This window comes from Haliaeetus albicilla, chromosome 13, assembly GCF_947461875.1.
Source record: "Haliaeetus albicilla chromosome 13, bHalAlb1.1, whole genome shotgun sequence".
NCBI classification, from domain to species: Eukaryota; Metazoa; Chordata; class Aves; order Accipitriformes; family Accipitridae; genus Haliaeetus; species Haliaeetus albicilla.
Window position 1 is genome coordinate 1964604 of NC_091495.1, and position 20992 is coordinate 1985595.

Below are 20992 nucleotides of genomic sequence, written 5' to 3' on the forward strand. Positions count from 1 at the left end.
GAACCCAACTGCTGAATCCCAGCCTCGTGCATTTTCTTCGTCTTGGGTGTACCACGGTCTTGATAAACAAGTAACACTTGTTTCTGCAGCTGCTGCTTCTGGGCTGGCAGCAGTTCTCATCTATCTCTCCCCATGTGTCTATTCCCATTAATATCAATTTAAAAAGAACCTCACTGCTTTTTCATTGACATCCTCGCTGCCAGCCATACTCAATTAAACAGAAGAAATAAGAGGCTTTAGCTGTAATTATGGTTTTGCCTATTTTGTAGAGAAGTCATCCTGTGAAGACTGACACAGCTGAATACCTGCCCTGGTCACCAACCACACCAATTCTCAGTGGGAGTTTTAAGAGGGAAAAATTAAATTGGAGCTGTATAATACATAAAGCACTCAGCAGGCAATGCCAGTGATTATCCAGCAAAATGACATCAAAAAGCAGAGGCACCAACAGTGATAACTTCCAAGGGGGCATAAAGTATTCTGAAGACTTATCCTGCAAAGGACAACAAGGCCCTTCAAGAACATTGTCCAAATCTAACCACTGTCCTTATGCCAGTCAGCAAAATCTGCCAAGCCACTGAAACAAAGCAGTACCTACCACAAGCTCTGTGCTTCATATGCAGGAGTACTGCACTTCCAGTAGACAGAGAAGTGGCGAGGGCGTGTATAGAACCACACATACATTTCATTCCCTTTACTCTTTGGCTTCTCTGTGAGACCTATAGGACCTATAAAACTTTGCAGACACATTTGCTTGCAGGTACACATACTCGACACAAGCTGGCAAGTCCCTCCTTTTCCTCTGTTTCCCAAGCCATGAAAACACACTGGCCAACCTCGCAGTTCAGTCCCTGCCTTAATTCTGTTCACTCCAGTGCACGGGCACCAACCCTACCCTTCCTCTGGCTGCATAACGAGGGAGCAGTCCTTGGAACTCCACTGCCCAAGCATCTCACTGAATGGAAGCTTGTCACCTCCCCTTCCCAAGCATCTCACTGAATGGAAGCTTGTCACCTCCCCTTCCCAAAGACCCACATATGTATCTTTTCTCTAAAATTTACAGCGTGGCCAGGAAATTGCCTTCTTCCCTTCCTGCCCACCCTAGCAATCAGGCAACCCTCCTCACTGTTGCAAGCAGCCAGGTATGAGATGATATGTAAGCCATGTGGCTCAGCTAAACTCAGTGCACCTCCTCAGCTGGGATCAGGCTGAGCAACATCCCAGGGAGGCTTGTTATTTATGTGGAGCTGCAAACCCACGGCAAAGAGTGTGATGTGAAGCAATGCTAGAAGGCAGCAATGGATCTACAGCAACAAACGCAAACCAGGAAACATGAAGCTGGTCTGGTAACCAGCCGCACCTTGACTTGGGGCATGGCTGTGAGGAAGTGCAGAAATGTTCTCCAGTGAGATATCTTTGCAATACAACATCCCCAATGCCAAGTACTGAGGAGTCAAGATGAACCAGGCACAGAAGGGGAGGTAGTGCAGGGAGATGCCAGATTCTGTAAAGGCATCTGGGGTCATGGGTGCGATCACATTGCTTGCAACCCCCCACAACCACAGTCCTGTCCACAGTTGTGCCAAGGTCAACGTTTTCTCAGTCTCCCCTTGGCACCTGTGGGAAAACGAGGGAACATAAGACCCATATGATTATCCTATGGCAGAAGTCCAGGCATGAGGATGCTTCAAAAGCATGTCCCGCAGCAAGTAAACGATCCAGCCAGTGCAGACGCCAGAGCACTATGCAACTAATCTCCATTGCAAGAACCCACTGCCTGTTTAATCAAAGGCCCTGGCTTATAAAAGAAGGGTCTTCACCACCACCAGCCCCCACTCTTAAATAGTAAGCTTTTATCATCCACTTGCCATATACACTTTGCCAAAGGCAGAGGCCTAGCCTGGAAGTTCCCCAGATGCTGACAGGTCACATCCAGCCAGTGTCCGAGACACAGTTGAGGAAGGAAGCAGAGCCAATTCTCCTTCATCTGGGGAGTATCTTCTTGACTCTCCTGGATGCTTCAGGGATATACCTCCAAAAATACATGTGCACTGGAGGGGCTACCAGGAGATATAAAAGCTAGGGAGCCATCTGCTCTTTCCAAGCTTCCTTCCCATCTGGCCTGACATATCTCCTGGCCCAAAGTTCAGCACTGTTCCTGTGTTCCTACTTGGCTCCATCCATTTCAGCTGTCGAGTTCACAGACTTCCCAGGATGCATATTACCCCAAAGACTTTTATGGGAGGTGAGAGGTGGAAATAGATTTCTAACAGTTATGTCTTCCCCACTTTTTCCTTTCCTGGTACAAATCAAACCATCTGCCTGTTTTTCGCAGGCTCCTTAGACTTCAGAAGATTCAGAACAATCTTCATATCCACTGATGCATACCGAAGGACAACAGAAACACCCTGGAATGCAAAAATCATTGCTTTACATCTCATTTAGCAGAGGACAGAAAGCCCTGGCTTCACCTCCCTCAACTACTTTCTGCCTCTGCCCAGGGTCACGGGCCCTTCGCACCAACTCTCCGCACCAGGTGACACACAGTCTCCAGGTCTATAGCAACCCAAAACTGCGGTCTTCCAGCTCATCGGCCTCCTGATGTTTCAGTGTCAAAAGTTACTCCCCACCTGCTGTCCTTAGGACAAAGTCAGCACCCAGCTCCAAAAGCACATCAGTAACTAAGCCTACCAGTTAGGACTCATTTCTTAGGCCCAGGGCACACTGCAAATGAAGTACATGGGCTACCTCTAAGCTTAATGAACTGGAGAGGGGCTTATAAAGATAGCAGATGGGGGTGCGGGGGACAGGTGGAAGGATGGTGGAGACATCATGAAGAACAAGGCAATGCCTTAGCTATGCGTGTATTTTGTAGGACAGGAAGCCTTCTCCTAGCCTTAGGAAGGAGAGGGCTAACCTTCCCTCCTTTGGCACAGCACAAAACTTGCAAAAACTAGGGCTTACAAAAACAATCCAGACAAGGAATGGGGACATAAATTTAAATTTTCCCAGTATTATACTGGGAAAATAAATCATGAGTTTTCACCTGAGCATCTTTGCAGTAAAAAACCCCTGCCAAACCATTCAGTAACGCTCCAAAAGTGTTCTGCAGCTCTTATTGCATTCCCAGGTCAGACAAACTTTCCCTCAGCTCATTAGGACAGAGATGTATTGCCCCAAAGAACAACTGCTCACAAACCCAAAAATTCGGGGAATGCAGAGAAAGGAGGGCAGCACCACGAAGCAATCACTCAAGCAAGGCTTTGGAAGCACAAACATGCACACAAATAAACCAGATGCATGCTCAGTTTATTCTGGAATGAATTCATGCCTTTCAGCATGCAATGAAACAACAGATCCAGATTCCCTACAAACACAGCAGGAATAGGCACATCTAATTTATCCTGTTCAGATGTGTAGCCGTTTGCCAGGAGAGGGGACAGACTCCATGCCACTGGACAGACAAATGGCTATTATGAAATTTTACTCAAGTTAACTGTGCATGTAGACAGGGATATGGACAAAATGGACACTCAGGGTCTCTTCTACCTCTGATATCTAGGAGCTGTATTTTATCTGTTCTGTCCCACCCATATTCTAACAAGAAACTAGACATTTTCGTAGATCCTACCCCAATGCTGAAAAATTTTCTTACTATACCACACGACAGAGCTTCGCTCTCTCTGTTGATACTCTCAAGTTTATTGGCAAGAGTATTTACAGGATCAGACAATTTCAAGCAAATTACAGAACATGGCCAAAATACAAATCTTCTGCATGCTCTTACACAGCAAGCCTGTTTTTAAAAGAAAAGGAAAATCCAAACTCCTCTCAGAGAACAAATATCTGACAGAAAATGTTTCTCAGATAAGAGTATTCCAGCTAGCCACTCCCAAACACATCCAGCAACCAGGCACAGGCATTACTGGCAAATATCAGAAACACTGCTGAGAAACATCACAGACACCTTGCAACAACACCCGGGCTGGGCAAGGAGAAAGAAGGAGAAATAAGTACTGAAGGCATTAGATCTCTCAGAAATCACTTTTCTTAGATCTACCACAGCTCATGGATTTGGGCTCTGATGGTCAAAATCCAACACACTTTGGAGTTTGAGGAGGAGCTTAGAAAGCCTGTAAAGAAAAATAAAAATTGGGATTTTTTTCACTTGTTCTGCTACTGCATCTTGTTCCAGCAAGCATGCTGATTCCCACCAGCCCCATTCTAAGGTCATGCTTTCTGCAAAGTCCTCACTTAGGAATTTTAAGTAGCAGTTCAGGAATGAGTGTTTTGAGAAGTGGGTAACCAGTTGCTCTGCAGACCAGCAGTGCCACCGTATCTTCATAGACCTGACCATGCCACTTCTAATTCTCTCTACCTCTCTCTGCCTGCTCAAGTGCTTCTAATCACTATATGCTATCCAACAGCTTCCTCTGAAATGTGTGTACACACCACTTACTAAAGGCTGGCAAACACAGATAAGTCAGTCCATGCTATGAGGCATGACCTGATGTGTGGCTCAAAGGAATGCCTCTCCCCACTTCACTCTCCTCCCAGCTATGCCACTCTTGCTTTTATTGATTTGAGCTGGGATACCCTAGGGCCTGCCACAGCCTCACTCAGTGGCAGGATGCAGGGTCTGTTACCAGATGCACTGGTTCTGTTACAGATTTCCTACATGGTCTCTAGCAAGTCCCCTGCAATGTAACACTGCTGAATTTATCAGAGTAATATAGGTTGGAAGAGATTTCTGCAGGTCATCAAGTCCAGCTCCCTGCTCAAAGCAGATCTGGCTTGATCAAGTTACTCAGGGTCTTGTCCAGTCCACGGCAGCTAAACCTTACAGGCACCTCTCTTTGTTGGTTTAAAATGGGAGTAAAGCTACCCCTACCTTCTGGCAGCCTGTTGTATACATTGCTTAATGTATGGATTGGCCCTTGCCTTGCACCCAGCACATACAGGGCCATCTGAGGTTAATAATACTGGGAAAGGCCTGAATTAGATGGCATATAAGAGCTTGACTGCTAATTACCCATATGGCCTTGAAGCCCTGGACAGCCATGGGTCTACTACAGGATAAACTGCAGGATGATAGATACAAATGCTTAAGCTCTGAGGACAAGGACTCTGACAAATAAGCTCTAGCAAGCCTGTCTATGGTTAAGACATTTCTATCTCATATATATGATGCTCAGAGCTGCAGATCTTATTCTGTGGATTTCTAACCTTAACAAAATAACGAAAGACATCTGGAAAAGAAAAATGACACCAGGGATAGCACTTCGTCTCATCCTAAACACTGGATGGTCCAGGTCTAAAAACATCATTTCACCTAGGTGAAATTTCCCCAGAGGGGAAATGGTTCCAAAAGCTGGGAGCCTGACTGCAGGAGAAGCTGAGATCACAGTCTGCAAGGGTTGTTGCAGAGTTCAACACTGTGTGGAAGCACTAATGCCCACCCTAAATAGGTTTCTTCCCTAAATGCAGACACATGGGAAGTAATCTGCCTCCCACAATCTAGGAGAGAAACCATACCCTTTCCAAAACAGTCCAGGACAGGTTTAGAGCTGGATGATTGCCTCTGGAAAAGAGCCGCTAGCTGCACTGGCTCCAAAGAAACTATTTCATTTGCAGCTGGGTCACGCAGAGATATACTAAGTTCACACCATCATGCCTTTCTTTCATTCATGCACCCACACCTGTCACACGTACCTCAGGACCCTCTTCAGATGGGCTGTCAGCCTTGGACAGTGCTATATGATGGTTCCTCACCTTCCCTGGACCAGGACTTCCCCAATATACACTCCTGCCATGAGCTTCCCATGTAGGTCATACTCATCCTGCTGCTGTTCCTTGGGACTCCAATAACCAGGGCTTTGCAGACCCTTTATTTTCATTCTGCAAACAGGGAATAGAGTTCACAACATAAAACCTGGAGTCAGTCAGTCAGGTCAGAAAAGGGAACTCTTCCGCAAGACAAAGGGCAGGGTTAAGCCCTGGGATACAACAGGGTTTCTGTTCTCATTGATGGCTGCTAGCTTGAGCTCTCATTATTCATGCTGGAAGGACTAAGCTCAGGCTAGCTGCTGTGGATGAGGCGATGCCCAATCCAGCCAGCTCCTAAGAACAAGATCTTAGGCCCACAGCAATTGTGTTTAGACCTCCATCTTCCAACTTTCAGAAAGTACCACAGTTTGGGCAAAGGCAGCACCTGAGCTGGAATTTGCCTGTTAGCTCCAGGAAGTGGAGTGCAAGAACAACCTGATCTGAAGGCAGCAGCATGGATGAAGATACACTATCATCACTCCCATGTCACACAAGTGGGGGATAGAAGAGAGAAGGACCTCTTTGTTCTTCATCCTCCAACTTCCTTCACACCACCCAACAGCTTCACCAGCAGTACGGACACAAAGTTTGCCACTGCAGACCCTCAGGGCCAGTTCTGCTTGGAGAACTGAAATTCCCTCTCCATGAATTCCTGCATTGTGCATGTTTTTCACCAAAAATTCAGTCACCTCCTCTGGAAAAACAAAACGAGCCAACATCTTCCCCAGTCACGAGAAGATGAGCTCAAATGTGACTTTGAGTGGCTGCATTGACCCACTCAGAAACATCAAGCGCTCAGCCGATAAAAGGCAATATCTAGGTGCAGCCTTACCCACCACCCAAGGTGGAATTTTCCAGCAACAGCTCAAAACAAAGCTGGATAGCAAAGAACAAGATGAAGAAGCCAAAATGAGGAAAGGAAGAAAACACCAAATCCAAGGTCAACATCAAAACCTAAGCAAATGGAAACCTCCAGATAGAAGCATTAAAGTCAAGAGGGAAAGAAGCATGAACCAAAAGAGATTCAGGGTGAAATTCTCAACTCAGAACAAAACAAAATTAGTTGAGAAACAAAACAAGAGCCAAAAGGAGACTCAGGCAATGCTAAAGAAAGTTTTGAAAAAGAAGTGTTCTCACCAGAGGAATATTTAAAAAATATTTTATTTTACAGAAAGATTTACTTTTTATAAAAATCAGTATTGCCTAACCAAAAAGAGACTAAATTCTGATTCCAAAATCACATGTGCCCTCACGCCAGCAGTCAGGTCCCAAATGTCAAATATTGATCCATTTCCACACTGCAGAATTTCTAAGCCAACCTAAGGCTGTTTATTTGCCGTCTAGATTTTAAAGCTATGAATGATGTTTTCCATTGTGTTTGGTTTTGATTTCAACATCCTATCTGGAACATTCAGCTCATGTTTTCATGTTTTTCTAAGCAACCACGAGGGTTAGAAACCTCCTTTTTTAAAATGAGAAAACGGAGATTCTTATGCAATATATTCCTTCCAGCATCTGGGATTTTAAGAAAAAGAAATATATACAACATCCTGAGACTGCTGACAAAACCATAAGGCTTGGTAACCACTGCAATATGCCATGAAAAAATGCTGTCCATTTCCCCTCCACACATAACTCTCTTATTTGTATAATTCAGTCTCTCTTCCAAAGAGTTTACTGCAGTGTTTGCTGAACCAGTGTACTAAAATGAACTATTTGTAACTTCTTTAAAGAATTTCCATTGAAGCATGACTTGGATGGCTCAACGAGCAAATATTGATAGTACACCTGTCACAGACAAACAAACCACATCTGTGCTTAGATGTGATCAAGACATTGTTTTATGGAGAAGCAGTGCTCCCAAGACCATCACAAATCCACATGGCGCCTGTGAGTGCCAGATTTTATGTTCACGTCTCCAAGTAAACTCAAAGAAGTGCAAAATCACTAGTAGACATGGAGCTCCTTAATGATTTCATCAACAGCTTAGAAGAGTCCTGTGCTGTGTTTGTTCTGGCAAATACAAGAAATATCTAAGCCTCATAAAAATGCAAGTGTTGGAGCATGTAAATAAATGATGAAACGAGTTCTCCAACTCTGGAGGAGCCCTGGCTCTTTTTTGCCTGTGGATATTCACACACAGATGCACGCTAGCATATGCTGATCTTCCAATATGTATGCCCCCAAACTCACCCTAAGTTTTGAAACATTTCTCCTGACCTACACCGGGTTTACAACTGCAGGAGTCTTGCTGCGTTGAAGCACCCTTACAGGTCAGACAACCTTCCAGGATGTGTATGTACATCCAGGGTTTTGGTGATGTGACGCAGTTGTGCTGCAGCTCTGTTACAAAAGCAGGATTCCTCCAGGCTAAGAAGCTGTTCTCATGATCACTGAAGATATACATTTTTTACATATAAATTTTAAGTTAAAATCTGGATAGCAAAAATGCTTCAGTCAAAATGCAACCTTATTTCAGCTAAAAGTGGAACTCACTTCGCAGCTGCTGCGACATTGGAGCCAATTCTCATTCATACTAAAAATCCTTTATGCTGCTCAGGAGAAAGACAGGACACTTCACATGGCACCTGCATTAATTCACACCCCATTTAAAATCCCTGCATGCTGGAGTGAGAATCAGGCTCTGCACCCAGAGCAGGGAGCTCAGCAGGAGGGAGAGGGTGTTTTGCGGATGAGATCTCTGTCTCTGAGCTGGCTGTTCAGTTCTGCTGGTTTGCTTCTCGGCAAGACAGAGCTCACTGCATACGTCAGAGAGCACAAGCAGAGCTTCTGGCTGGCCTTGGCAATTCTGTCTAACCCAGCACTCCCAGGAATGAAACCAATGCCCTGGGGGCCTCCTGCAAACTACCTAGAGCTGCTGCAGTCTTTTGTTGCAAACAGGGACAGATCTGTACTTAGGACTGCTACAAACTTCTATTTCTAGCTTGGGGCAATCTTGTTTGATCTAACCCTACTGCCCAGTGCAGCCAGAGCTGGTCCTGACCAGAGAAGGGATAATGTTGCAGAACAGGCTTGTCTCCCCAGGCTAGGATAATATTTCTGGACCGCTAACTCCAGCCAGGGTAAGAAGGAAGCCACATTGGACTGAAAAGTGCCAGAGATGTGTCCTGAGTTTCCTGGGGTAAAATTATTATCCTGGTAATAAGTTTGGGTTTTGAAGGACTTCCTTCTCCTCTTCCCTGGCACTATGTGACTCAGTTTCCAACAAACACTGCACACAACCTTTCTGGATCCACTACGGGAAAGATCCTAGGCCTAAGAAGAGGGGACCTGCCAGGCATGCCTCTGGTGGTGTGCTTACACTCTCCTCTCTCTATGCTGCAGAAACTTTTACTGAGGAGGTCCTTTGCTCTGACAGACCAGCTGAGGACATGGACAGAACTTATGCTGTTCTTGATGCTGCTTTTTAAGAACCTCCAAGAAAGGACATTCTTTTCTCTCCCAAGTAACCTAGTCCACAGGTTTGCTATCCTTACCCTTGGAAAGATTTTTCTGATCCCAAATGCTGATGTCCCTTGCTATGATCTAAGACTAATCAGCTTGTCTTCAGCTAGCAGGAACACAAAGAACACATTACCCTTCCGCAGCTGACCTCACGTATGTTTGGAGATTGCTATAAGGTCTTAAGTCCACTCTTCCTTAAACTAAGCAGCCTTCCAATTCCCTCCATCTTCCCTTGAAGATCATGCTTTCTGTACTAACACGAGCTTTTACCTTTACCTATGGCCCCATTTCCCCTATCCTGTGACTGCACGTCAGTGCTCAGCATAACGAAACCTGCAGGTAACCTACCTCCCAAGACAACCTGCAGGACTCCAAGCAAGAAGAAAAGACGAGCAGTGAAAAACAAGCCTACGTCTCCACCAGACCCTTTTCAGAGCACAATAAACTGCAATAAAAACTCCCACAACACTCAGCTGTGGCACGATATGCTGCTCCAGGAAGCAGGGAGCCTGGTGATTCTGCACTGTCTTCCTCAAGAGAACACCCTGGCTTTCAACAGGATTGCCTCTCGGCCACAGCTACAGCCAAGCGTGGCCCTCACTCACCATCTCCAGCCAACAAGGTGAGGAGGGGAAGGAGCCAATCTTTGAGGCATCGTCGCACAGCTAACACCCACTGGTCTGAAGCTTTAGGGGTAAGGGCTTTTTAAATATCAGGCTGCTGCTGCTTTTTTGAGGTATGGACTTTAGGTACTGCTGGAAGAGAGGTCCTTTGTTGAAGTGGCTCTAAAGCAGGACAAGATGTGATTGTTTTGACCTCTAGTGCCTTATGCTCCCCAACCCTCAATTCCTTTAGAATTTCTGTCAGGTATAGGGCACCACAGAAAAGGAGTGTCTAAACAAAAATGGAGGAGATTGAGCAAATTGAGAGCAGTTGCAAGGATGGGCCCTTCAATCTCTGCTGGAGCCAGGAGCTGAGACTATTAGTTTGCAGATTCATCTCTGCCAAGATGCCACAGGAGTGGAGACAAAGGGAAGAACTGCTCCTTGGCTGATGTCTCACAGGCTCCAGGTGAGCCAGGGCTTCCTCAGGCTCTCAGCACAGGTAAGGGGCAGGGAGGAGAGGCACAGAAGGAAGACAAGACATCACTTTGGCCCCCAAAAAAGGGAGCACAGTCATTTTTCCAAACTCACTGTAGCGTTCAGACTGCTCATCCAGGACTAATTTTTCAGTTATCAGTTTCACATACTCAATGAACTAAACCAATTACCCATCTTTTCCTCCAAGTGTGGAAGACTTGTCTCCTCAGCAAAGCAGAAATGTGGGAGGATGGAATATGTGTTTGTGAAAGTGCCAGGTAAGAGCAGGGAAAGGAGCCAGGCATTGGAAGGGAGGAGAGTGGATGGAAAAGGCCAGAATTACATTGTTCTGGGGAGTTAATGCTTCAACCCTGTAATTAAACAGGAAAAGTGATATCACTAGTGATTACAAACTCAGACTAGTACAAAAATAAACCTACTGCATGTGCCAACACTGTTTCTAGAACCGTAAGTCACAGATGCAAGCAGAAGTGCCGCGTTCTGCAGGACTACTAGCAGCAAGGTTAGTGCTTCAGGCAGACCCTCTCAAGCCCTGCTATTCCATCAACAACACTGTCCAAACCACCAGAGACAGGAAAACTGTACTGCTGCCACGAGATTTCCACCTGCTCACTGTGTTTTCTCTGATTAGCCAGCCTCAATATTCCCAGCCTCAATACTCCCCCTTTCATAAGAAACCTGCAATGAAGGGGCAAAACTCATCCAAGCACTAAAAGAATAATAATTTTTTTTGAAACGCAGAGCAAGCACCACAGAGTCCGGCTCTTACAATGAAAGCTGGGATGCAGTGGAGACTGAGGGACTTTTTTGCCATGCTGACCATTACTTCCTCGCCCTTGAACTGGTGTGAAGGATGGGAGCTCTCTGGTGGCAAAATGTGAATTTGCAAAGATGGACTTTCAGTGGCCTCACTGCTTTTCCCTGCTTATGTGGAAGGCACAAGAGCATAACAGAAAACCAGTCCTGTGCTGCCCTCTCCTAGAGCACCGAGAGCAGTCAGATCTAAACACTGGACAAGATGCTTTTTTAGTGCAGGGGTGCCTATTTCAGAGCCTGGCACAACTCCTAGCTCACAGCCTGCTCCTCACGACCCTGCAGTCCTTTCTCCAGCCCAGGCAGGCAAGCTGTGCTGGGACACACATTCACAGGCCAGGAGGTACGTGCATTTGGTTACATGACAAAAGCAACAGCAACCAGCCAGATGAGTGTTTTCTAGGGGCTGCTGTGGCTCCAGTCCAAAGAAAACAGGGGACAGCACTGCTCCAGGAATCCGAGACACTACTGAGAGAACAGGAAAGCTGAGGGGATGTCTCATGGGATGTCTCTCAGGGGAGACCTGAAAGGAGGTCGTAGCAAGGTGGGTTACTTCTCCCAAGTAACAAGCAATAGGACAAGAGGAGATAGCCTCAAGTTGCGCGAGAGGAGGCTTAGATTGGGTATTTGGAAAAATTTCTTCACTCAAAGGATTATCAAGCATTGGAACAGGCTGCCCAGGGAAGTGGTTGAGTCACTGTCACTGGAGGTATTTAAAAGACATGTAGATGTGGTGCTTAGGGACATGGTTTAGTGGTGGACTTGGCAGTGTTAGGTTTACAGTTGGACTCAGTGATCGTAAGGGTCTTTTCCGACCTAAACGATTCTATGGGAAGCAAACAGCAAAATGAAAGGGAAGTGCCTGAAATTGGTCTGCTTGGAGAAACACCAGCAGCTGGCTAACCTGCCAGCCAAGGGGAGAAACACCTCAATCCTCACCATCAAGGTTTCAGGAGACCCCAAAGCAGAAGCATAACCCAGCCAAAAACCAGGAGAATTTGAGTCAGAAAGAGCTTGGACTGCCATGATTTTCACAAAACAACAGGCCTCCACTCTTCTCTAACTGATTTTTGGCACTGCCTTCTTAGGGAACACTCAAGCTCAAGTGTCCAGTACCCCTCAAACAGTTGGGGTCTTAGGGGATCTGGAGGAGCCAAACCACCCCATCTCATACAGAAAACTTATGTACAAGGCTTGCTCCTTAGGGCCCACCTTGACATCTGGTTCTCAGCTGTGTGCCACTGCTCCTCTCTGCTTGAAGATCAGCAGACCCACAATCTGGACGCATCTGGCGTATCTGGAAAAGAGAGACAGCAGGGACATACCACCAATCCTTTCTGGTATGTGCTCTGAGCCACAAGCCCCCGCATGCAGATGAACAATGCCCATGCAACCTCAAGACAGCTGTTCCCACCTCCTGGCCCAGGGCAGAAGCCTCCTGCCCAGCTGCCCCTCCACAAGGTGTAGCGAACACTAGGAGGTTCAAACGGTGATGAGTGAAAATCAGGAAGGATGAAAGCCACAGAAGGTTATTCAAAATAGAGGCACAATGTCAAACTCAAGACATTCCTGCCTACACACTGGAGGCTAGCAGACCATCTAGCTGATCTCCTGCTGCCAGCTCACTGCCTTCATCTGTCCTTCCCCAGGCATCTGCTGTCAGGAAGAGGACAGTAGGTTAGACAGACCCCTGATCCAACCTAGGACAGCTCTAGTGGGAATGGAGCTCTCACATCTCAGGCCCTAGCACAGCCTGTCCTCGGGCCGTTCCCTCTGCAGCTGTGTAACGCTCCTTCCCAGAGTGAGAAACTGTGGGAACTCCAGGAACAACCCAGAGCTGGCCAAGTTTGTCAGCTTAAGCGTCTCTTCAAGAGGTGGTCGCAGCAGCTGGGGAGAAACAAGAGCATCAGGCAGGTAGGGAAAGCCACAGAGGGGCTTAAGGCCACAGAAGAGAAAAAAAAAGGGGAGGAGGGGGGAAGTTGGAAACTACTAGTTTGTGTATGGCTGACAAAGTCAGGACTGCTCTCCTACAGACGTGCGGACAAATTCCTTTCATGCCACCAGATGGTGCCCTGCCTTCAGTCACCAGCAGGCAGCTGGCCTGGCAGGGGACAATAACCCTCGGCTCTCCAGCTCCACCTGCGTTTGATGGGCACTGTCCTCAAAACTGCAGGGAGAGGGAAACACCAGCCTTGCTTTGCCCCAGGGCCATCTCATGGCTGCAGGGCCACCTCCACCCTGAACTGGGGTGAAGCTGACTTTGAATCCAGGACCGAGAGACTTGGGAACAAGGAGAGAAGGGTAAATCAACCGCCTGCCTGGAGGTGAGGCTCCTGGAGCTGGAGCGAAGGTCAGAAGTACCTTTTTGAGCACTGCAAGAACAAAGTATTCTATGTTGGCAGAAAGACTTCCGTGACAGGGGATCTGACAGGGGAAGCACTGCCCAGGAGTTGTGTTTTGGCTACATTCAAGTCTTTTTGAACCAGCAGAAGCATCAGAGCCCTGGGGAAGGATTGCAGGGCAGCCTGCACAAGGAAGAAGTTGCTCTGGCAGGGCACATTCAGCCCATACACCAATGACTGGCAACCCATGCTTCCTGGTCTCCTTCAGAAATGCAGCTGCAGTCACGCTCCTTGCCAGCACCCACGTACGTCTTGTTGGGTGATTTCCCATCAAGAGATCTGAGCTGCGCTACTCTGGCATCGCAATGGCTCAGAAAGATACCATTGGCTGCTGAAGACTGGAAACACATGGGCTCACCAAGCTGGTTTGTCCCACTAGACCAGCTAGCCTTCCTCCAGGCAGTGTGCCCGAGGAGAGCCAGCACACCGAGCACAGGCCACCGTCACAGATCCAAGCGCAGAACAGATCTAAAGAGAGGGGTGGGAAAGGGCTGCTTTTCCTGTTTGTCAGTGCAGTCTTCCCCACAGCCACTTCCTTGGACAAGACCAACCACAGCAGGAATACATAGCTCACTGTGGCCCAGCTATCAGCCCAGGTGGCTAGCAGAGCCACTCTTGACCCCATTCTTGATCTATGCCTAAAGACCACATCCTGCTGTGATCGCACCCACAACACAGATAGGAGAGAGGTCGGGATACTGTCAGAGGTTCCCATCTATGGCTGTGTCTGCTGCCTACCTGCACACTTACAGGAAACACAGCGAGACCCTCCTCTTTTCCAGTTTGCCTCTCTGCAATATCCTCCACCTCACCTCGCACGGTCCACGTGGCAGAAGCGGTAGTGGTGTTGTCTATATATGCATGAGGCAGGTTCACCAGGAAAGCAACCCGATACATTGGAAGGCAAAAAAATAAGCAAGCACAACCTGGCGTGCTTGCTCTCCCTAGCACCCATTTGCAATGCCGTCCAGTCCCAGGCTGTGGGCAGGTTTGTCCTGCTGCCCGCCCCAGTTGTGCTCCACAGGCACAGTGCTGTGCAGTCTGTGGCTTCTCACTAGTGTCAGGCCAGGACTGTGCCAGTTTTGAAGGGGCTTTCACTACCCTCTAGCAAATCCTTCACAGCCATCAGGCTGCTGTTGATGAACACCTGTCATGCTGACTAATACAGTCTCATTGATTCCTTTTTTACTACCCCAAGCATTTCCTATCTTATGGTTAGACAGTAAGCAGATTAGGGTGGGATTTTCCAGTCTATGCCTGGACAGCACCTTGCACAATTGGTGATATGTGTGGTAGGGCTAATTCACATGCTATCTAATCTTACCCTTGGAAGCTCTCCTTATAATGAACTCCCAATTTTAACCACCCCAGTAACAAGAGCCAAGCTCGCCCCATTCCTGAGAGCTAAACCTAGACAGGTTCGACAAGTGGTCACAGCCCCACCAAACACAACAGGCCTGCAGTTCCCAAGCCAGAAGAACGAGCCATCCTGCAGAAGCAACACACCACCAAGGGGTTTATTCATTATTCTGATGCAACTAAGCGCAAATCCTATCATAAAAAAACCAACCTGCTACAACAACCTTCTGTCTGGGTCACAGTGTGAGAGGAGTGGGGGTTAATTTAGTCAGGAAATAAAAAGTTATTAACAGCATTGCAGATAGATAGATCTCAGCAGCAACCACCTCCACACCTGGAACAAAGCCCACATAAGCCACAAGTGCTTATTCTCAAAGAAATTCATGCAGCCATGCTGCATTCAATGTAGTAGTGTTATCATCTTACATGCGCAGAGAAGAGATGGCCTAAAGGTTAGGGTGTTACCCTGTAAAGGTAGTGAAGACTTCATTAAGACTTACCACAGATTTCCTGCCTGAGGCTGGGAGAGTCATGCAGCCTCTATCCCTTCAGCCCTCCCCCTCTATAAAAAGGGTTGCTCACACAGCCCTGCCTCACAGCAAAAGCTCAGGAGCCTAACCAAACTAAACGCTGCAAAGCATTCGAGTAATACAGCCAGAGATGCTGCTTACAGCTTTACTCACTGGTTAAAAGGAGTTCAAGGTCCCAGTGTGCTCTACATGAGCCTCCCTTCTCAGACTGACCAGGATTTAAGATCCAATTCAGGTGTACGCAGGGAAATCAACACATCATTGTAAGTTTTGCTCGTTGCCTGTTTTGAGGATTTAAGCCAGAGTTGAGCAGTGGCTAGTCTTTAAGCTGATTCTGGGGCAAGATGCATTTCATTCTCATCATACAAAGTACTTCGGACAGGCACTTTAGTGGCAACAAAAGCGAAGAAAAAAGAAGGGGGGGGGGGGGGAATTAAACAAGCCAGATAGGAGAGTAGCTTGATGACATTCTTGCATATTTAAATTAACAAGGGGCTGTTCCATTCCTGAGCTGCTGCCCTCGCCTGGTGTTACTTCCTCCTTCGTCCTTCTAGTGGTGAACATGCCCCAGGGGTAATGGAAGCATCGGGGCTACCTTCCCCGTCACACTCAATCCAGAATGGTTCTGATGAGGCTGATAAAATTAGCCTGGTTTTACAGCAGCAAGCAGGGTCAGATTTTGGTCCGGTTGTTCATAGCCTGCAGAGTTTTTACCGTATGGAAATTAAAAGGACTGCAACCTGCAGCAATCGTGGAAGTTCAGAGCAAATTAAAAATAATACAAGTTCTGGCATTCATCCCTAGCAATTTAGGACAGCCTTTTCATTACTGTAAAAATAGCAAGTATTTATAAGCAACATCCAGCTCTGATCTCTACCAAATCTCAAATTGCATTATAGAAAAGACAGTAACAACGTTAACGCTTCACAAGGTAAAGGGGGAAAAAAGAGCTTGCCCAGCCTCACCTCACAGGCTAGGGCAGGGGTTTGGACTGGACTCTGGGGTCTCGGTTCCTGCAGGCTGCCTGCTGTGCCACACCACCTCCTCGGAAAAGGAACAGAGCATCGCAGCAGTTTCTGGAAATCACCTTTAGGTTCTCCATCTCCCCCCAAATTTCCCTTTAAATTTTTACTCCAGTGCATCTACTAAGCAGAATGTTTCAGCAATGCACAGCAATGGCTTTGTTTCTGCCAGTGAAATAGCTATGACTGTATGGTTTACAGAGACTTTCTGTTCCTGGCTAAAATTATCTTTGCTGAGCCTTGCGACGCCAAGAGCAGAGCCAATATTCCGTAAACCCTGAGAAAAATGGACTACATTTCAGGCGCACTCAGCTAGTGTGGTTACAGTAGCATCCATCAGCCATGACCAAAGCTCAGGGCCACCACCACATCAGGCCTCGCACAAGGGGACACCACCTCTTCTTCTTTGCTGCATGAGACAGCACATAAAGTCAGGGCCTGATCCTGCCATCAGAGTGCTCTGCGTTTGGGGGGTGGCTGTCCAGGCAAAGAGGAGTCTCTGCAATCCCTGCTCAACTGCGAGATCAGGGTGAAAGAGTATGAAAAGACAGCAGGTGGATGCAGACAGATGGGGGTAGCGGGGGCTAAGAGGGAGACAACAGCAATTAGCATAAGCAGCAGCAGTCTCAGCTCACCAGCTGCTTTGCCGATTGTCTGCCTCCCTGATTTCCAACAGCAAAGAAGCAATTTGCCCAAGAGCACAGTCAGTAGCTAAAACTGCCCCTCAGAACTGAAAGTATCAGGGAAAAAAACACAATTTCTGTGGTACAAAAGCAAGGCTCGCAGGGCTGTCATGTAGGAGTTTGCCTAAGTAAGGCATGGAGCAGGCAGCTCAAAACAGCCACCGAATACTTCAGAGCGAAAGGCTAAAAAAGGAAGGTTTTAGAGGAGGAAATGAGTCAGTAGCTTGGAGGACTGGAGAGGGAGTTCAAATAGCTGAGGCATATAAAGTAAGCAACTAGTCACCATCTCAAATGCTAGAAAGTCAGTGAGGTGGATGTATTGATCTTTGGTTTCTGTTGATGCAGTCTCATTCGCAAACTGGAGTCCATGGGCGACTTTTTATATTGACCATGCTGAGTTTTGAAGCAGTCCTTCACTGGGCAGACGCTTGTCGGCTGCAATTCATGCCGCTGTTTCAAACAGGAGCCAAAGCAGTCACCATCAGCTACGGGATTGCTGAAATTTCTTGGGCTCCCCCATGGCTGGGGGACAGATTTGGGGGGGTGGGAATTTTGAGGTTAATTGCAAATGCCATTTGCCTTAAGAGAGGGAGGGGGATTCACCTTTTGAGATGGTTCATCCAAACATCCAGCTTGAGCTTTCAGCCTAGCTTATTTATAGCACTGACAAGAGGAAAAAAGGACAAAGCTTATTCAGTGTTGAAAAGCAGCAAAGCTAGTAAAAAACCCTCTATCTCCACAGTGCTGTAGCAATCCACAGCGTTCATTTCTTTCTTCCTAACAACCCTGTATTGCACTTAAACCCTGGGGGCAACGGGGTAAGTCTCACCCTGAGCAGCTTTTAACCTTGCTCGCTCGTACACCACCACAGCAGCTGGCCACAGCAGCTGGCCACAGCAGCTGGCCGTAACGGAGTATGCATTAGCAGAGCAGTAAGTCATGAGAGGGTTAATGTCAGTGTAGCAATAAGCCACAAGGCACAACTTCCTCACCTCTGCCCCAGGTCCCTGTCCTGTCAAAAGGGCAGGACTGATGGAAAGGGAGCTCGTAAAAAGAAGCACCAACTTTCCCTCCTGCCCTGCCCAAAACAGGGAGCTTCCCCTCAGTTCAGGCACGGAGACGACAGCTACGTACTTGCCGCATGAGGACCCTGCTGCAAGCCTTCTCTGAGGGAAACCACAGCACTGCAAACGGTTAGGGTGATGCTTTGGGTCACAGGCACGTGAGGAGTGGGCTGTCGAGTCAGGGAGCAGCACAGGACTGGAAAAAGACCCCCTTTCCCCTACAGAAGCAGCAGCACGGTATTTACATACAGTAGGGACTCCCAAACCGTGACATACGCACTGCTCATCACCATCAGGCGGCCCCCAGTACGGAGATGGAGCTCCCAGTGCCCGCACTGATACAGCCCGCAGAGTCCATGGAGCCCTATGCTAAGGCAGGCTGGTCCCACACCATAAGCCATGCACTTGTCAGTGCATCTTGGTGCACAGCTCCTGCCTCTAGCTTCCTCAAAACAGCACAGCTGCTGTGTTTATGCCTCACCCGGCTATGCTGTTTTGTCTTTGGGGGAATGAAACCTTTCAAAAAGCCATCATGGTGCTCAGTCGGTGCCCTTCCCAGAGCAAGCACATCTTTCCCATGAGACAGAAACAAGTGAGAGAGATCTCCCCTACTTTGCTGGTGAAGGAGCTCCTGTCCTTGCTGAGGTTCCTTTAACTAGTTACATACCTACTCAACCCACTGCAGTGTTTCCAAAAACACAAGACCTCTTAAAACAGGCTGAGCCAACAAGCCAGTTCCAACTCATTTTCCCTTATAAGTATACAACATGAAACAGCCCCAGCCCTGCTCTCATGGTCTTACATCATCCCTTCCCCTCCTCCCCAGGATGTCTTACTTCTGTACCCCACTTTCATAGTGAAACCGATCTATGAAGGGCAAGCTTGGAACAATAACAGACAAATTACCACATCAATTCAGACTAAAAAGCACAGCTGCCCCAGGTCTCCGTTACATGCCACTGGAGATGGAGGTCTGCTACAGCACCACGCAGGGAGGCCCCCATCACCAAACAGTGCCCGCCTTGAGTTCTCTCCCAGCCATGCAGCACGCACTGGCACCAGGCTAACGATTATAGCAGACAGACAGGACCACAAGTTGTCCAGAGAGATGTATCTGTAGGACCGAAGCTCTACTATTACACAGGCATTTTATCTGACTTGTTTTAGAACAATATGTTTAAAAACCAAAAACCAAACATGTACCCACTCAATTCTTGTTATTACTTCCAAAGTCAGTTAAGACTTTGGTCCAAATTTAGGCATTCCTTGATTAAATACATCAGAAAAGAGCCTAGGGAAGAACTACCCACCCACCCCAACTTAAGTCTAAGTCGTACTGGTAGGTCTTTTGGTAGTGTCACCACAAATCTGATGCAAACGCTCTTTCAGGAGGGACCCCTGGCCAACATAAGGCACCCAACACATGAGCCTAACGCAATAGGACTCCTTTTTCAATACAAGCATCTTCAATATGGGGTCTTCTGGGAACTTTTATCTAATGTGAACAGGCCTAACAGCATCTAAGGAGGGCATTTACTGGGGTATGCTGCAAGAAGGGGAAAAACCATCAAAAGGTAACACCCTTAATTAGAAGAGCAATGTGGATAAAAACTGTAAGGTATGGCTCACACCTTTAGTATTGAGGCTTCATACTAGCTGTAACCTGGTATGAAGTATTGCTGCCTCATACCCCAGCCCTGAAAACATGCAATCAAGCCTTGGTTTTGTTTTCTGCTTACAAGCAGGCACAGAGACTTGACAAATAAGCTTTATGTCAGGGACTTTTTGCTCATCGATTCACGCAGGAAACATCACTGCAGTCAGGACCCAGTAATGAAACCTAACTGTCTATACATTTTTTTAACGTTAGCAGGTGCTTCTGTAATCTGATCACAAAAAGCCCAAGCTTCACTGCCCAGAAACATTAAGGAAATAGTATTTTCGCAGCATTTCAGAGTGAGCAGTACTGCAACAAACACGAAACCAGCAGCTTTTCCGAGCCCCCCGGTCTCAGCAGCAGCGTTTTCTCAGCGGCCAGCTTTGTGCCGAGGACAAACCGTTCATTGTTTCAGCCACCTGAAACAGACGCCGCTCTGATTCACGGGGGGACGCTGCTGCTGCTGCTGCTGCTGTGTGGTGGTGATGGTGGTGCTGGGAAGCAATGCACAGGGTTTCCTGCAGCACGCAGCCGGCCTGAGCCAATCAGGAGTGCCTGACTGAGATCGCACCAAAGTAGGTATTAAAAAAAACCCTCAAAAAAAAAAAAAAAAAAAAAAGAGAGAGGGAAAGAAAGGAAAGCCCCGCACTTCCTCCTCGCCAGCTCTTCCGACGGACCGCCCCCATCTGCTCCCTTTCGGGCCGCCTCCCCTCCTGCTTGCCTCAGGGCCATGACCGCCCCACAGCCGCCCCCCCCTCGGATGCCTCCCCGCCGCGGTACCCCCCAAACCGCTCCCCTACCCCCTCACGACTACCTCAATCCCTTTCAACCCCCCTCCCAGCAGCCCCAATCCTCTCATTTTTTGCCCTGCGGCCGCCCTCCCGCCTTTTTGCCTCACAGCTCCCTGACCCCCAACTCTCCCCTCAGCGCCTCCCCTACCCTCACCCCCGCGGCACACCTTGGGGCAGGTAATCCCGCCCCACCTAGCAGAAGGGATGCTGCCATTGGCCAGCCGGCGCGCGACCGCCGTCCATCAGCCGGGGGTTCCCCCTGTGATTGGGCAGCCCACCC

General features: G+C 47.8%; 1 long non-coding RNA gene across 1 annotated transcript; it reads right to left on the reverse strand.

The window, feature by feature from the left end:
- Positions 1 to 3673: 3673 nt before the first annotated feature.
- LOC138688521 (uncharacterized) lies at positions 3674 to 20847 on the reverse strand. Its single transcript, XR_011327377.1, has 5 exons — positions 16461 to 20847; positions 15649 to 15880; positions 12417 to 12501; positions 5713 to 5898; positions 3674 to 4133 (listed from the first exon to the last, which is right to left on the reverse strand). It is a non-coding gene; the product is annotated as an uncharacterized lncRNA (long non-coding RNA).
- Positions 20848 to 20992: the final 145 nt, after the last annotated feature.